A 14,690-nucleotide genomic window follows, 5' to 3' on the forward strand; every position below is an offset into this window, starting at 1 on the left:
CACAGAGACAGTGACTGGGAGATTCCAATGTGGCTGAGTTGAGACCCTCTGGGCTGTAGTTAATATTTCAACTCACAGAACAAAGTGTGCCTCTGAGATAACTGGATTCAAAGAGGCTGATGATCAATGCCTTTCCCAGCAAAGGTAAGAATTGATATGCAGCAATGGCAGAAAAAGGTCTCAATACCATTTCATTATTTTCTTATTCCAAAGGAGACTATTATGTTGATGAAAGTGTCATCAATGGGCAGAGGGCAAAAGGAGTCACCGAAGAACAATATCTAGAAATGACAAGGGTACTGTTAAGTACCCAGCCCAGTGACAGGTGAAAATGGATGCTCAATGTTAAAGTAAAAAGCTTCAACAGTATGTAGTAGCTGTGTATAGCTTCACTGGCCAATATGGCAACCGTTAGCCACAGGCGGCTATTTAAATTTAAATCAATACACGAATTGCTGGGCCGGTGTGGCTCAGTGGTTGAGTGTCGACCTATGAACCAGGAGGTCATGGTTCGATTACTGGTCAAGGCACATGCCCGGGTTGCAGGAGGCAGGAGATCAATGGTTCTCTCTCATCATTGATGTTTCTCTCTCTCCCTCTAAAAAATATACTAAAAAAATTTTTAAACACATTAAATTAAAAACACATTAAACTAGCCACATTTTTAACTGTTCAGGTGGCTACTAACGACCATATTGTGTAGCACAGATAGATAATATCCTCATCATCACAGAGTTCTAGTGGTGGACGATAGTCTATAGCAGCGGTTCTCAACCTTCCTAATGCCGCGACCCTTTAATACAGTTCCTCATGTTGTGGTGACCCCCAACCATAAAATTATTTTCGTTGCTACTGCATAACTGTAATTTTGCTACTGTTATGAATCATAATGTAAACATCTGATATGCAGGATGTATTTTCATTGTTACAAATTGAACATCATTAAAGCATAGTGATTAATCACAAGAACAATATGTAATCATATATGTGTTTTCCGATGGTTTTAGGCGACCCCTGTGAAAGGGTCGTTCAACCCCCAAAGGGGTCGCGACCCACAGGTTGAGAACCGCTGGTCTATAGAAACCCTTCCTAAAGGCAACATCTCCTACATGATGTATTGTGACTTACTCTTGTGATCAAAGAGCACATCTATGTGTAATGATGAGGCGAACAGCTGACAGTATCAGCAGATAATCATTTGTAGACATGCCTTTGTTAAGACACTGGAAAGAATTACAAATGAAAGACACAGAAGTAAAAGTGTCCACTACAGTGCAATGCTCTGTGGCAACTTCGTGGAACCATAGACTCTTGAGTCTAAACTGTTACTTTATGAACTTCAAAACAGGGCAGGAGTAGCTGCTCTAAGAATGCTGTTGCCCAGTTGTGAATGCTTTTTCAGCACAGCACTGACTTTTGGTTACAGATGGATAATTTTAAAATTCTAACTAAAACCAGTGTCACTTTTTTTTAGTTAATCCTCACCCAAGGATATTTTCCCATTAATTTTTTGGAGAGAATGAAAGGGAGGAGAGGGGAAAGGGAAGGAGAGAGGGGAGGGGAGGGGAGGGGAGGGGAGGGGAGGGGAGGGGAGGGGAGGGGAGGGGAGGGGAGGGGAGGGGAGGGGAGGGGAGGGGAGGAGAGGAGAGGAGAGGAGAGGAGAGGAGAGGAGAGGAGAGGAGAGGAGAGGAGAGAGGAGAAGAGAAAACATTGATGTGAGAGAGACATATTGGTTGTCTCCCACACACGCCCCGACCAGGGCCAGGGATTGAACCTGCAATTCAGGTATGTGCCCTTGACCGGGATTTGAACTCTGATCCTTTGGTGTGTGGGCTGACTCACTAACCACTGTTCACACTGGCCAGGGCTAAAGCAGTGTCACTTTTTAGAGTCACTGGTTTTGTATTCTTTGGGCAAAACATATCACAACATGAAAGCAGTTGATTAGTAACTGCTTTCCATTATAGGTTTTATTTTTTTTTCAATTATAAGAGAAAGTTTCTTTAGAAAGTCACAGAAGTAGAAAAGGTGAGCCAGCTGAGCTGTGTGGGCTCAGTAAATAAATGACAGAAGCAAAAGAAGGGCCCTTGGAGTTTAGGAGAGAGAAAGGCAAAGGCATCATGCCTGGGGGGAGGGCGAGGGGAAGGGGAAGGTGCAGGCATGCTCCAGAGAGAATGTGCCTAAAGAATGCTATAGAACATCAGACCTGGAAAGAACCTCGAATCCACGTGGTCAACTCCCTCATTTTATCGATGAGGAAACTAAAGCACAGTTAACAGCTAGCTGGTAGCAGAAGCAAGGCAAACATGTTGACTTCCTGACATTCACACCCCCAAGAACCATATAAACCCAAGTTTCTTGCCTCAAATTTGCTCAAAAAAATTTTTTAAATATGTTTTTATTGATTTCAGAGAGAGGAAGGGAGAGGGAGAGAGACATTGATTGACTGTCTCCTGCACGTCCCCTACTGGGGATTGAGCCCACAACCCGGGCATGTGCCCTGACCGGGAATCGAACCTGTGACATTTCAGTTAATGGGTCAACACTCAACCAACTGAGCCACACCAGCCACACAAATTTTGTGGGTTTTTTAAAGTGATAAATACACAAGATAGTTATGTAGCTCTCAAATTTTAAAAAGACACCCAGGGGTGGGTGGGTGGGAAAAGATCAAAGAATTTGTATGCTTATACGCTTAACCCATGGACACAGACAACAGGGTGGTGAAGGCCTAGGGCAGGGGGCAGGGTGGGCTATAAGGGGTCAATAGGGGGAAAAGGGGACATATGTAATACTTTCAACAATAAAGATTTAAAAAATAATAGTAAATAAAAAGGACACCCACTCATCACTGAATGTTTAGTAAAAGAATAACACAATGGTCCTGATCGGTTTGGCTCAGTGGATAGAGCATTGTCCTGCGGACTGAAAGGTCCCAGGTTCGATTCCGGTCAAGGGCATGTACCTTGGTTGCAGGCACAGTCCCCAGTAGGGGGTGTGCAGGAGGCAGCTGATCGATGTTTCTCTCTATCCCTCTCCCTTCCTCTCTGTAAAAAGTCAATTAAGAATATATCTTTAAAATAGAATAACACAATGCAAGCTAATATGAAGACTACATTCAGGAAGCACATAGTTGCAGCCAAGTGTCTTTGGAGGCACTGGGTTCTGGTTTTGGTGTGGCACCAGTTCCTCAGAAGAGATCAAAAAACCAATTGCCTTTTAATTTTAAAATTTCAAGTTATCTTCTGCATAGTCCATATAGCAACAGCTTACAACTTACACTTTTTTTATTTTTTTTAGAGAGAGAGAGAAAGAGAGAGAGAGAGAGAGAGAGAGAGAGAGAGAGAGAGAGAGAGAGAGAGAGAGAGAATGGGAGAGAGGAAGAAAAAGGGAAAGAGAGTGAGAAAGAGAGACATCAATGTGCTGTTCCACTTATTTATGCATTCATTGGTTGATTCTTGTATGTGCCCTGACCCACAACCTTGTTGTATCAGGATGATACTCCAACCAATTGAGCTACTTGGCTAGGGCACAACTTACACTTTTTAAAGCATGCCCCTAAGGCATTTGTTAAAATACAGATGCCTAAGCCTCCACCCCAGAGAATCAGAATCAGGAGAGCTGAGGCAGAGCCCAGGAATCTACATGTAACCAGAATTTCAGGTCATTCTGGTCTACGTGGCCTCTCAAACCCAACTTGCCCAGGACAGTCTGGCTTACATCTGTTTACATCATAAAGTGCTCTTTCTCACTGTCAAAGGTGTCCTTGGCTTGGACAATATATTATTTGGTCCCCTTTCCCCAATCCATGGCCAAATTTTAAAAAATACCACTGTAGCCCTAACTGGTTTGGCTCAGTGGATAAGAGCGTTGGCCTGCGAACTGAAGGGTCGCAGGTTCGATTCCAGTCAAGGGCATGTACCTTGGTTGCGGGCACATCCCCAGTGGGGGGTGTGCAGGAGGCAGCTGATCGATGTTTCTCTCTCATCGATGTTTCTAACTCTCTATCCCTCTCCCTTCCTCTCTGTAAAAAGTCAATAAAATATATATTTTTTAAAAATAACCTCTGTAAGTTTAACCTTAAGCAGTTCCTTTATTTTGCCAATAGGAGTTCCTGAAAAAGAGAACAACGTCTAGAAGTGACAAGAGTACTGTTAAGCACCCAGCCCAGTGACAGGTAAACATGTTCCCTGCTACAGAGAATCCAAATGACCTATTTTTCTTTTGATGGATCATAAGAATTTAAGTATCCTTACTCCATTCCCAGCAACTTTCAAAGATGCTTGTTGTTCACATATTGAATTTCAGTAGTAGGCAAAGCTTACAGGTGAGAGAGGGAGGCGACTACTGGCCCAAGCTCAGGAAAAGACCACACCAAAGCACAATGAATCACAACTACCATTTTATTGTTTGATGACTGTGATACAGAATTGTCCACGTGCTCCGGGACTAGCTTGGCTATGACACACATCACGGATGGTTCTGCAACTTACAGGGAACATTATCTGAGCCGCACACGTGTCCGGTCATGTTTTTCCAACAATCACAGCAACAAAACACTTTTCTCCACAGAACGTGGAGTGACAAATGAGCTCGAACCGAAGTCATCCTTCATTCATGACAGTGTGGACCAGCCAGGCCACAAAATAGCACAAAGCACAAGGGGGCCAGGCTCATTTCATGAACCACAAGACAGCTCATGAGCACTGGACGCACACGTACATTCATCACTGTCATTAAGCTGACAGATGCACAGAGCAAACCGGATCAGATTAGGACTTATGGGTACACACATTGTAATGAACTTGTATTTAACACATTAGTTAGTATTCTTCTCGTGTCAAATCTGTTATCGTTCCCGGTTTATACTCTGCTTTGAGGAGTTAAGGAGTTATAATGAAAAAATCGGCCAAGCAAGTAACTTCACATGTAAACACAGTGCTAGATATATTCATAACAGTGTGTTTTACTCTGCATTCACTTTTCTTACTTGGTTCAAGCATTTCTTAGGTATTCACAACTTGTATCCTAAATCTGGGAAATGTCTCAGTGGTCAGCACTTGTGTACTCTACGAGGATGTGAACTGACAGCAGCAGATGGTGTGATGTGTACATGAACCTGAAGCAGCAATCACAACCTCAAATGATTCTAACAGCAACAATTCTGCAGAGAGAGATTAGGGTTAGGCAGGATGCTAAAGTGCTCTGCTCCATCCTCCTGAAACCTGTGGTGTGGTGTGCTGTGCAGAACGGACTCGAGCACAGCTCTGGTTCTGAAGCAGAGTGTAGCCTTCATTCAGTTCTGGTGCAGTGCAGCAGCAGAAGAGAGGATCATTGTAACAAGGAACACGATAGAAACAAAGGCAGGGGCACGATCACCCGATTCCTCCAACACTGCAGAGAGTCAACTTATATGTTTTAAATAGTCAATACTTGACATTTCCTAGGCCAACCTGCCTTGGCTGTCTACTCAGAGTCCAGATACATTTCGTTTGGTCTGGTCTATAAAGGACTTTTAAGTATATGCACAATGTATTGGTCAAAGCCACATGCCAGCTCTTAACGGGAACTTTGAAAAGTGAGAAGCAAGGAACTAAAGGATTTTAGGTGATGCTTTCCCCAGGAAGAGTTACACAGGCAGCAAGAGAAACAGGAAGCAGAGACAGGATCTTGGTGAGCCCTTTGGCGCTGGTTAGGACAGGCAGGCAAAATCTGTCTCCGGCCAGGCTCGGCCAGCAAGGCTTTGAAGCCTGCTATTCGGCCTGGTTCCCCTTCACTGGCAGGCAGTTGCCAGTGGTTTAAGATCCCTATCGTTACTGATTTTCGCTGTAATTATCCTAAAACATTTGTCCTAGTTAAACATGTGGAATAGTAGGTAACCTCAGCAGTTTTTTAGACAAAGGCCCAAGCCAATTCTTTTTTTTTTTTTTCCAAGCCAATTCTTAATGAAAAAATATAATGCCTTTAAAACACAGATTGAGGTTTCCCGCGGTTATAAATGGTCAAATGACAAAAGGGAAAGGGAATTTCTACGAAAGGGGTGTCGTGATATATTATAAGCAATATAAGCATTTAACTCATCTGTTTTCCCAAACTCGTCTCGTCACACTGCCTTGAGCACGGATGGGTAAATGGCCAGTGCCTTTGACTTCCAATCAGAATGAACTTTTGTAACTGCCTTTTTGATGCCCAAGCATGTATGAAGAGCCAACACAGAGTTACAATGGGATGGTAAGAGTCTTTTTAATTTCTCTCAGAAAGAATCCCAAGGTAAGAATATTTGAAAACATGAAGTAGTTGTTACTGATATGCATTCCATTCTAAGGTTGCCATTAAACCACAAGGGGAACTGGAGAACAGCAAGACCAGCCCCAGTGCCGGACTCAGACATTGCTTTGCTTTGCTTACATATTGTTTACAGAGTATATATGACCTTTGACATTTGTGCTGTTTTAGCCCATTAGCAAAAGGTATATACAGAATTTCAATTAGCAGACCACTTTCAGGTTGGCAAAAGTTAGAATTATTTACTAGAATGTTCTTTCAAGTGAACTGTTATTATCCCAACAGGATTCAATTCCAATAGAAAACAGTCCTCACTGAAAAGCCAAGCAGCAAAATGACTGAAGAAAATGGAATGGCAGGGTTTTTCTGTCTATGAACACCTCAGATATGCATGAGAAAGATCTCATATCTACCAAACAACGGGCATTTGGGCGTCATTTCTCACAAAAACAGCTTAAAGTCCATGGAATCTGAGTGGTGGTAAAGACAAGGCTCACGTTTCTTGGGTAATCGTGTGTTCCTGAGATGACAATCCTTTGGAAGCTCTAATTAAGAAATATAGATAAGAACTATCAAATATGAACACATCATGAGAGAGTTTCAGAAATTTCTACGGGGATTCTTATCAAAGGCTATTTCCTGAGACATGCAAGGGTACTGAAAATGTAATTCTCTGAGTACAAAAAAATAAGACATATAAAACCAATTTGATGCCTTTACTTTTCCCTTTAAAGACATTGCTAAAAATAAAGATTTATGGTTATAATCTAAACTCTTGTTTCACCTTTCTTTAAAAATTTCATTTCATTTTTTGAAAGGCCAGGCACGGACGGATGCTTTCATATACATTCTCTCTTTTACATACACTTTCTCTCCTAATACTTCTCCTAAAAGATCACTTCTTTACAGTTACAGAAATAAAAATAGAGTTCTTACAATGGAAACAAACTTAGTGGAATCCTAAAATGATTAGTTGCCATTTAAAGAATACCACTGTAATTCTTCACTTTTGGAATTATAACATGAAAAACTTATGCAAACTTGATGGGAACTTTTAAAAACTATAATTGCAATTCTGTACTTTTGGAAAATATAATGTGGAAAAAAAAATCCAAAATACCTCTCTACATACATTAATGCTCAAGCCATGGTATTCAAAATTTTAATGGTTTACACAATCTACTATATTTTGTGCTTTTTTAGTAATTAACCTTCCTGAGGCTGATTTTGTTCTTCGTGTTTGCTTAACTAAAGTGCTTAATAAAATTTCTACAGAATATATTAGCCTCTCCAAAGACGAGTATTATTTTGAACTACAATCTGACAAAAATCTAACTACATTTAATTATGCCTGATTAATCCAAATGCCACTGAGAGATTTATAGAATAGAGAAATGTTTTTCAGGTTAAGTTCATAGTCTTTTCACTGTGAGCTTCCTGGATTCAGTGTTATCACAAATCTACTACTCAGATCCCTATAACATTTTTTAAATCCCACCAAAATATTCCCAATAGTCCAAACTGGATAAACCATGGGACTCTAGACATCAACTTCTGATGTTTATCATTTTCAAGAGCCATGCAGATTCCACCCAACACTGAAGTCACCACTTCACTGGTGAGCATGTAGCCCGTGCAGAGTCCCCAGTGCTGGGGGAAAAGGAGGCACATTGGGAATTCAAATACTGTTAGGGATTTATTAACACTGCAAGGATATCCATTTAAGAAAGGAGTGGGCTTTCTTTTAATGTAGGCACTAAACTGTATCCAACAATTTTTTTTGGAGACTGTCAGTAGTGATGTCCTAAGGTGCTTTTATTTATATGCAAATAAGTCAATTTAAAGGAGACAAATTGGCCCTACCTATGGGAATGATTAAAGGCGTCCTAGCATCCTGTCTTTCTCCAATACTTAGCTCTACCCTCCATGAGTGACTACACAGGCAGGTGTCAGAGAATGGAAAGTGTCCACTGTGGCTTTGCTGTTTCCTCCCAGGGCGTGGAACCACCACGGAGAGCAGCATCACCCTTTTGAAAAAAAAAAGTTTTTTTTATTGATTTCAGAGAGGAAAGGAAAGGGAGAGAGAGAGAAACATCAATGATGAGATAGAATCATTGATCGGCGGCCTCCTGCACACCCCACACTGGGGACTGAGCCCACAACCTCCTGGTTCCTAGGCCGACACTCAACCACTTAGCCATGCTGGCTGAGCGAGTAGCATCACCCTTTGTCCCCATAGCTGGTGAGCACTATGGGGAAAAAATAAGACAAGAATTAAGTGGAGGCTGTGCTAGAAGAGGAGGAAGAGGACTATGTGGTGGGAAAAGTTCTCAACCATCGAGTGGTAAAGGGCAGAGTGGAGTCCTCGAGTGGAAGGGGTTCTTAGATGAGGACAACACATGGGAGCCAGAAAGAACCTGGACTGCCCCGACCTCAGTGCTGAGTTTTTACAGTCACAGAAAACAGCACATGTGACAGACAAATCAGAGGGAGGCCAGCACACAGCTGACTGATTCTGAAGATAAGGGAGAGGAGAGCAAACCAAAGAAGAAGAAAGAAGAATCAGAAAAGCCACAAAGCTTTGCCTGGGTTTTGGAGCTGGAGTGGATTATTGGAGCTACAGACCCCAGTGGAGAATTAATGTTTCTGATGAAATGGAAAAACTCTGATGAGGCCTACCTGGTACCAGCCAAGGAAGCTAATGTCAAGTGCTCTCAGGCTGTCATATCCTTCTACGACGATTTAAATAAGGACTGTGAGAGATTGTTTAAAAGCTGTGAATGCCTGATAGGTAAATCTTACTGAACATTCAAAGAAGAACTAATTACATATCCTTGTAAAACTATTCCAAAAAATTCAAGAGGAGGGAAGACTCCCAAGCTCATTTTACGAGACCAGCATCACCCTAATTCCAAAACTGGATAAAGACACTACAAAGAAAGAGAATTACAGGCCAATGTCTCTGATCAACATGGAGGTTAAAATCCTCACCAAAATGATAGCAAGCTGGATCCAGCAATACATTAAAAAGATCATACGCCATGACCAAGTAGGATTTACTCCTGGGATGCAAGGCGGGTATACTATCTGCAAATCAATAAATGAAATGCAAGATAAAAATCACATGGATCACATCAATAAACACAGGAAAAACACTTGATAAAATTCAGCACCCATTTATAAAACTGAGCAAAGAGGGAATAGAGGGAGCATACCTCAACATAATAAAGGCCGTTTTTGACAAACCCACAGCCAACATCATACTCAATGGGGAAGACTAAAACTTTCTCTTAAGAACAGGAACAAGACAGGATGTTCACTTTCACCACTCTTATTCAACACAGTACCGGAAGTCCGGGCCACAGAAATCAGACAAAAAGATATAAAAGAAATCCACACTGGAAAGGAAGAAGTAAAACTGTAATTATTTGTAGATAACATTGTATATAGAGAACCCTAAAGATTCTACCAAAAATCTACTAAAACTGATAAATGAACTCAGTAAAGTAGCAGAATACAAAATAAACATCCAGAAGTCTATTGCATTTTTATATACCAATAATGAAGTATCAGAAAGGGAAACTAAGAAAGCAATCCCATTTATAATTGTACCAAAAAGAAATAAAGCACCTAAGAATAAATTTAACAAAGGAAGTAAAAGATCGGTACTCAGAAAATTATACAACACTGAAGAAAGAAGTTGAGGAAGATACAAATAAATGGAAGCATATACCATGGTCATGGATGGGAAGATTTAAAATATCATTAAAATGTCCATGCTGCCAAAAGCAATCTATAGATTCAATGTGATCCCTATCAAAATGCCAATGGCATATTTTGCAGGATTAGAATAATCCAAAAATTTATATGGAACCATTTTCTGAAGTTGACTATACCTCCCTACCTCTACTCCTGATATTGGGCCATCTTTTTAGTCACCTTGGGGGCAAGATCCACTGTGGAAGCTGAGGAAGGCACAGCATTAGTGTCTCTTTTATTCCTGAATATTAATAGTTACATGACCAGTGATGCTTCCAAACTCCAAGAAAGAATTAGGACGTGACCATGCTCACCACATTCCACAAATGAATTCTTACTCTGGGCTGTTTTATGACCAAAGTGTCATCTATGTAGACCTGGTGAATGTTAATCCCTTCCACTTCCCTAAGGCATTGAAAATAGAATTTTTACTTCAGCTCCAACTTGCATTAGCAGCCTTTATACTGCCCTAGGCTTGTCACTTTCCAGTGCATTTCTAGTGGGAAGAGCAGGGGGACCCCTACTCTGTTTCCCCTTTAAATGTGGAACAGCATGAATTTATGGGATTAAGTGGCAGTGACCAATGTTTTCCCCTAGCTAAATCAAGAATTTAATTAACTTCCTTCTTAGTTCGTTATATAGCGAGTTGGAAGTCCCTGTTTACTAGTGTATTATGCTTCTGTTAATACGTTAGATTAAACTCAATTTGGTATCTATCTATATAAAAGGCTAATATGCTAAGTGCCCTTCCCACCTTCTGACCAGTTGCTATGATGCGAACTGACCACCAGGGGGCAGATGCTCAATGCAGGAGCTGCCATGATGCACACAGAGAAAGGGCACACAGAGAAAGGGCACCGCAGACCTGGTGCCCAGAAAGCAACACTCGGCTTCCCCCAAATGGGACACAGGCTCCGCCACCACCTTGAAGCGACAGCCCACCAAATTGCAGCAGATGCTGCTGAGACCCCATGGCGCAAAATGCGGCCCATAGCCCAGCCCAGCCCCAAAACAGGGTCACTGTGGATGCTGGGTAATGACATCACATAGCAACGCCTGGCTTCCTCTCCCTAGCGACTAGCCTCCTTGGAGTTCCAGGAACACAGGTGGAAACATTTTACACCGTAACCAAATGTCTGAGAAGCGTTTTCCCGTGCCTCATCTCATTTGATCCTCACAGAAGTCCTGGAGTAGGTAGATAGGAGACTCAGTGGAACCCTATTTTCTTTTCATTAGCCGGAAAATGGAGATTTAGAAAGCTTAGAAACTTGACCCGACTGAAAAGAAGTAAGAAATGGTGGACCTTGAAAATGACTTCAGGTTTTCTCACTGCACAGAACATAGTCAAACACTGCTGCAGTTAAATATTTTACCCTTTGTTCTCCCTGTGTAATTTACAATAATAATGTGCTTCATGTTGATATTTACTGCTATGTTGCTGAAAGAGAAGTTGGGGTGCTTCACTGGGCTGGAAAAAGTTTAGCTAAATCAGAAAGCAGTTCTAATTAAGCAAGTTTATTCTATATCTATAAAAAGCTAAGTTGACTTGCACATGCACAATACATATAAAGCTCTCTCTCGCTGGTGCCAATCACACACATGTGTTTTCACTTGTCATTGTTGATCATGAATTTGGTTGACACTTGTATTATAGAGAAAGGGTGAACAGCGATATTAAAAGGATATTAATTTCCTTTCAATGTGCACAAATTTGTGCACTGAGCCACTAGATCTATTATAATTATTAATTTACTTTTTAAAAAGCAATAAATTATTTTTAGTAAAAAAGTAAAAAGCACCACCTGGCCAGCATGGCTCATTGATTAAGCATTGACCTATGAACCAGGAGATCCCAGTTCGATCCCCAGTCAGGGCACATGCCTGGGTTGTGGGCTCAATCCCCAGCAGGGAGCATGTAAGGAGGCAGCCGAGCAATGATTCTCTCTCATCATTGATGTTTCTATCTCTCTCTCACTCTCCCTTCCTCTTTCTAAAAATAAAAACATATTTAAAAAAAAACCTCCATGGTTGGGAAGAAAACTATTTGCATGCAACAGATTTCTAGATATTTTTTGCTGCTAGTTTTATGTAATGTTTATTGAACATTTTGACAAATATTAATTTTTATAAGCCTAACAGTGATTCTTTAAAAGTTTGAATAAACTTGACCCAAAGGGTAAAAAAACCCTGGCACTTGAATGTTGAATGTCACCATATGTGTGAAATTATATATTTCAGGGTAGCATGAGCTTTTAATGTTAAGTCATATTAAACTCTTAAGTCAAATTAAGCAGACCAGGCATTGGCAGTGTAGCCATAACTTTCTGATGCTGGTAAAAACAAAATTGGCAACTTGAAATTAAATCATGCCACGGTTTTAAAACACTTGTCTTAAGGTATCAATGAAACACTTCGAAACACTAATATGAAGTGTCTAGATTCTCAGATGTCTGTGGCATAAGTTTTGATTTAAAAAACAAAAACCACCACAAAACAAAATACCTAATAGCCTCAGGAATATTGAGAAAGAAGAACAAAGTTAGAGGTATCACACTACCGGATAACAAACCATACTATAAGCCCATAGTAAACAAAACAGCATAGCACTGATATAAAAACAGACACATACACTGAGTGGCCAGATTATTATGATCACCTGACGTTTGTAGGAAAATTAGCTATAATTTCCCGCTGAAGTTGCTAGAGGGCCAGACCATTAGAAATAGGGAAGCAGGTTGTTTACCATGACAGTAGAAGTGATTTTTTTCTGACTATATGGGTAAACAACACGATTTAACAGCCTTTGAACATGGAACACACACACACACACACACACACACACACACACACACACACACACTGAGTGGCCAGTTTATTATGACCACCTGACGCTTGTAGGAAAATTAGCTGTACATTGCATTGTATGGTAAATGGAAGCTGAAGGCCTGTTTGAACACCTCCACTGTCTGCAGTTACCAAGATAAAACGTCTCCAATTTGCACAGGAACACAAGGATTGGACAGTCGAGCATTGGAAAAAAGTCATGTGGTCCGATGAATCACGTTTCCAGTTGCATCATGCAGATGGCAGAGTGAGAATTTGGCGGAAACAGCATGAAAGCATGCACCTCACATGCATGAGTACAACCCTTCAAGCTGGTGGGGGCAGTGTTATGGTTTGGGGCATGTTTTCTTGGCATGATTTGGGCCCTTTAATTCATGTGGAACAACATCTGAATAGCACAACATACCTAAGTATCGTTGCTGATCAGGTTCATCCTATCATGTTGATGGCGTATCCCAATGGAGATGGCTTCTTCCAACAAGACAATGCGCCATGCCACGGTGCTTGTATTGTTTAGGAGTGGTTTCAAGAACATGAGGGAGACTTTACCTTGCTTAGGTGGCCCCCACAATCACCAGATCTCAATCCAATTGAGCATTTGTGGGACAAAGTTAAAGAGCCATCAGGCAGCTGGTTCCACAACCATCAAATCTCACAGAACTGGACAGTGCTATTCATCAGGCATGGTATGGTGTCAGATTCCTCACATCACCTTTCAACATCTCGTGGAGTCAATGCCAAGAAAAATCGCCACAGTATTGAAGGCAAAAGGTGGCCCAATGAAGTACTGATGGGGTGGTCATAATAATCTGGCCATTCAGTATAGGTCAATGGAACAGAATAGGGAGCCCAGAAATAAACCAACACTTATATGGTCAATTAATCTTTGACAAAGGAGGCAAGAACATATGGTGGGGTAAAGATAGTCTATTCAATAAATATTTCTGGGAAAATTGGACAGATACCTGCAAATAAATGAAACTAGACCCTCCTTACACCCTACACAAGGAGAAACTCAAAATGGATTAAAGACTTAAATGTAAGACTCAAAACCATAACAATCCTAGAAGATAAGATACCCAATAAAATCTCAGACTTTTGTCGTAGCAATATTTTTGTTATATCTCCTCACACAAGGGAAACAAAAGAAAAAATAAACAAATGGGGCTCTATTAAACTAAAGAATTTTTGCACAGCAAAGGAAAAACCATCAAAAAAGTAAACAGACAACCTACTAAATGATAGAACATATTCACCAATGATACATCTGATAAGAGGTTAATATCCCAAATTTATAAAGAACACATACTAAGCACCAAAAACCCCCACACACAACCAATCCAATTTAAAAAGGGGCAGAGGACCTGAATAGACACTTCTCCAAAGAGGACATACAGATGGCCAAAAGACATATGAAAACATGCTCAACATCACTAATCATCAGAGAGATACAAGTTAAAACCACAATGAGATATTAACTCACACCTGTCAGAATGGCTATCATCAACAAATCAACAAACAAGTGATGGAGAGGATGTGGAGAAAAGCGGGTCCTCATGCACTACTGATGGGAATGCAGACTGATGCAGCCACTGTGGAAGACAGTATGGAGTTACCTCAAAAAATTAAAAAGATGGATCTGCTTTATGACCCAGCAATTCCACTTCTGGGTATATATCCAAAGAAACCCAAAACACTAATTCAAAAGACTATATGCACCCATATGTTCATTGCAGCATTATTTACAACTAGAGGCCCAGTGCACAAAATTTGTGCACGGGTAGGGTCCCTAGGCCTGGGCG

The 14,690-nt window shown here is 40.9% G+C and overlaps 1 pseudogene; it reads left to right on the forward strand.

Moving 5' to 3' along the window:
- The first annotated feature begins 8,536 nt into the window (after positions 1–8,536).
- On the forward strand, positions 8,537–9,090 carry LOC132223711 (chromobox protein homolog 1-like; annotated as a pseudogene).
- Positions 9,091–14,690: the final 5,600 nt, after the last annotated feature.

Source organism: Myotis daubentonii, chromosome X (assembly GCF_963259705.1).
Source record: "Myotis daubentonii chromosome X, mMyoDau2.1, whole genome shotgun sequence".
Lineage (NCBI taxonomy): Eukaryota > Metazoa > Chordata > Mammalia > Chiroptera > Vespertilionidae > Myotis > Myotis daubentonii.